This window comes from Arachis duranensis, unplaced genomic scaffold (genome assembly GCF_000817695.3).
Source record: "Arachis duranensis cultivar V14167 unplaced genomic scaffold, aradu.V14167.gnm2.J7QH unplaced_Scaffold_71994, whole genome shotgun sequence".
Taxonomy (NCBI): Eukaryota; Viridiplantae; Streptophyta; class Magnoliopsida; order Fabales; family Fabaceae; genus Arachis; species Arachis duranensis.
Genome location: NW_026265059.1, coordinates 24,101 through 28,158, shown reverse-complemented (window position 1 = coordinate 28,158; position 4,058 = coordinate 24,101). Strand labels below are relative to the sequence as shown.

Genomic DNA, 4,058 nt, shown 5'->3' with positions numbered 1-4,058 from the left:
AGTTCTTAACTGAATTCTTGCAGATCTGTGATACTGTTAAGACCAATGGGGTTGATCCCGAGGTCTACAAGCTTATGCTTTTCCCATTTGCTGTAAGAGACAGAGCTAGAATATGGTTGGACTCTCAACTTAAAGATAGCCTGAACTCTTGGGATAAGCTGGTCACGGCTTTTTTAGCCAAGTTCTTTCCTCCTCAAAAGCTTAGCAAACTTAGAGTGGATGTTCAAACCTTTAGACAGAAAGAAGGTGAATCCCTCTATAAAGCTTGGGAGAGATACAAGCAACTGTCCAAAAAGTGTCCTTCTGACATGCTTTCAGAATGGACCATCCTAGATATATTCTATGATGGTCTGTCTGAGCTATCAAAGATGTCATTGGACCATTCTGCAGGTGGATCTATTCACCTAAAGAAAACACCTGCAGAAGCTCAGGAACTCATTGACATGGTTGCTAATAACCAGTTCATGTACACTTCCAAGAGGAATCCTGTAAGTAATGAGACGCCTCAGAGGAAGGGAGTTCTTGAAATTGATGCTCTGAATGCCATATTGGCTCAGAACAAAATATTGACTCAGCAAGTTAATATGATTTCTCAGAGTCTGAATGGATTGCAAGCTGCATTCAACAGTACTCAAGGGGCATCTTCTGAAGAAGAAGCTTATGATCCTGAGAATCCTGCAATAGCAGAGGTGAATTACATGGGTGAACCCTATGGGAACACCTATAATCCCTCATGGAGAAATCATTCAAATTTCTCATGGAAGGATCAACAAAAGCCTCCACAAGGCTTTAATAATGGTGGAAGAAACAGGTTTAGCAATAGCAAGTCTTTTCCATCATCCACTCAGCAACAGACAGAGAATTCTGAGCAGAATCCATCTAGCTTAGCAAATATAGTCTCTGATCTATCTAAGGCCACTTTAAGTTTCATGAATGAAACAAGGTCCTCCATTAGAAATTTGGAGGCACAAGTGGGCCAGCTGAGTAAAAGAGTCACTGAAACCCCTTCTAGTACTCTCCCAAGCAATATAGAAGAGAATCTAAAAAGAGAGTGCAAGGCCATTACCTTCCTTGGTGTGGCTAAACCCAAAGATGAGGAGGAGGAGGACGTGAATCCTAGTGAGGAAGACCTCTTGGGACGTTCAGTGACCAATAAGAAATTCCCCTTTGAGGAACCAGAGGAATCTGAGGCTCATCTAGAGACCATAGAGATTCCATTGAACCTCCTTTTACCGTTCATGAGCTCTGATGACTATTCATCTTCAGAAGAAGATAAAGACATTGCTGAAGAGTAAGTTGCTCAATATTTAGGAGCAATCATGAAGCTGAATGCCAAATTATTTGGTAATGAGACTTGGGAGGATGAACCTCCATTGCTCATCAAGGAACTAAATGCCTTGGTTCAGCAAACTCTACCTCAAAAGAAACAGGATCCTGGTAAATTCCTAATTCCCTGTAACATAGGCATAGCACCATGACCTTTGAGAAGGCTCTGTGTGACCTGGGGTCAGGAATAAACTTAATGCCACTCTCTGTAATGGAGAAATTAGAGATCTTTGAGGTACATGCTACCAGAATCTCATTAGAGATGGCAGACAACTCAAGGAAATAGGCTTATGGACAAGTAGAGGATGTGTTAGTAAAGGTTGAAAGCCTTGATATCCCTGCTGATTTCATAATCCTAGACACTGGGAAGTATGAGGATGAATCCATCATCCTTGAAAGACCCTTCCTAGCCACAGCAAAAGCTGTGATTGATGTGGACAGAGGAGAGTTGGTCCTTCAACTGAATAAGGACAACCTTGTGTTTAAAACTCAAGGATCTCCTTCTATAACCAAGGAGAGGAAGCATGAAAAGCTTCTCTCACTGCAGAGACAACCAAAGCCCCCACAGTCAAACTCTATGTTTGGTGTTGAGAGGCCACAACCAAACTCTAAGCTTGGTGTTGAACCCCCATATCCAAACTCTAAGTTTGGTGTTGGGAGGTCTCAGCAATGCTCTGAACATCTGTGAGGCTCCATGAAAGCTCACTGTCAAGCTATTGACATTAAAGAAGCGCTTGTTGGGAGGCAACCCAATGTTATTTAATATCTATTTATTTTCCCTTGTTATTTTATGTTTTCTTTAGGTTGATGATCATGTGGAGTCACAAAAACTACTGAAAAATCAAAAACAGAATAAAAAACAGCACACCCTGGAGGAAGAGCTTACTGGCGTTTAAACGCCAGTAAGGAGCATCTGGCTGGCGTTTAACGCCAGAGCATGGAGCTGGCATTAAACGCCAGAAACAGGCAACAGTCTGGCGTTTAAACGCCAGGATTGCACCCTGAGGAAAGCTGGCGTTAAATGCCAGAAACAAGCATGGAAGTGGCGTTTAACGCCGGAAACAGGCAGCAGTCTGGCGTTAAACGCCAGGATTGCATACATAGGGCATTTTACACGCCTAAAAGGTGCAGGGATGTGAAATCCTTGACACCTCAAGATCTGTGGACCCCACAGGATCACCTTAGGATCTGTGGACCCCACATGATCCCCACCTACCCCACTTCTCTCTTCTTCAAATTCAAAATCTCTTTCCCACCCAAACCCACCCTAAATGACCGAACCCTAACCCCTCTCCCTCCACTATATAAACCACTCATTCCTTCTTCATTTTCACACAACGCAACCCTTTCTTTCCCCCTTGGCCGAGACACACACATCTCCTTCTTCTTCTTCTATTTCTTCTTCTTTTGCTTGAGGACGAGCAACATTCTAAGTTTGGTGTGGTAAAAGCATAGCTTTTTTTTTTGTTTTTTCAAAACCAGTGATGGCACCTAAGGCCAGAGAAACCTCAAGAAAGAGGAAAGGGAAGGCAATTGCTTCCACCTCTGAGTCATGGGAGATGGAGAGATTCATCTCAAAAGTCCATCAAGACCACTTCTATGAAGTTGTGGCCAAGAAGAAAATGATCCCTGAGGTTCCTTTCAAGCTAAAAAAGAATGAGTATCCGAAGATCCGACATGAGATTAGAAGAAGAGGATGGGAAGTTCTTTCTAATCCTATTCAACAAGTTGGGATCTTAATGGTTCAAGAGTTCTATGCAAACGCATGGATCACTAGGAACCATGATCAAAGTATGAACCTGAATGCAAAGAATTGGCTTATCATGGTTCGGGGAAATACTTAGATTTCAGTCCGGAAAGTGTGATGTTGGCGTTCAACTTGCCAATGATGGAAGAAAACGCACGCCCCTACACAAGAAGGGTCAACTTTGATCAAAGGTTGGACCAAGTCCTCATGGACATATGTGTGGAAGGAGCTCAATGGAAAGTTGACTCAAGAGACAAACCGGTTCAACTGAGAAGACTGGACCTTAAGCCTATAGCTAGAGGATGGTTGGAGCTCATTCAACGCTCAATCATTCTTACTAGCAACCGGTCTGAAGTTACTATAGACCGGGCCATCATGATCCATAGTATCATGATTAGGGATGAAGTGGAAGTTCATGAGATTATACCTCAAGAACTCTACAAGGTGGCTAACAAGTCTTCCACTTTGGCAAGGTTAGCCTTTCCTCACCTTATTTGCCACCTCTGCAATTCGGCTGGGATTGACTGATGAGCGGATAATTTATACGCTTTTTGGCATTGTTTTTAGTATGTTTTTAGTAAGATCTAGTTAGTTTTTAGTATATTTTTTATTAGTTTTAAGTTAAAATTCACTTTTCTGGACTTTACTATGAGTTTGTGTGTTTTTCTATGATTTCAGGTATTTTCTGGCTGAAATTGAGGGACCTGAGCAAAAATCTGATTCAGAGACTAAAAAGGACTGCAGATGCTGTTGGATTCTGACCTCCCTGCACTCGAAGTGGATTTTCTGGAGCTACAGAAGCCCAATTGGCGCGCTCCCAATGGCGTTGGAAAGTAGACATCCTGGGCTTTCCAGAAATATATGATAGTCCATACTTTGCCCAAGATTTGATGGCCCAAACTGGCGTTCAAAGTCACCCTCAGAATTCCTAGTGTTAAACGCCGGAACTGGCACCAAAATGGGAGTTAAACGCCCAAACTGGCAC

General features: G+C 42.7%; 1 non-coding gene across 1 annotated transcript; it reads right to left on the bottom strand.

Moving 5' to 3' along the window:
- Positions 1-206: 206 nt before the first annotated feature.
- Positions 207-314, bottom strand: LOC127744638 (small nucleolar RNA R71). Its single transcript, XR_008005597.1, has one exon. It is a non-coding gene; the product is annotated as a small nucleolar RNA R71 (small nucleolar RNA).
- Positions 315-4,058: the final 3,744 nt, after the last annotated feature.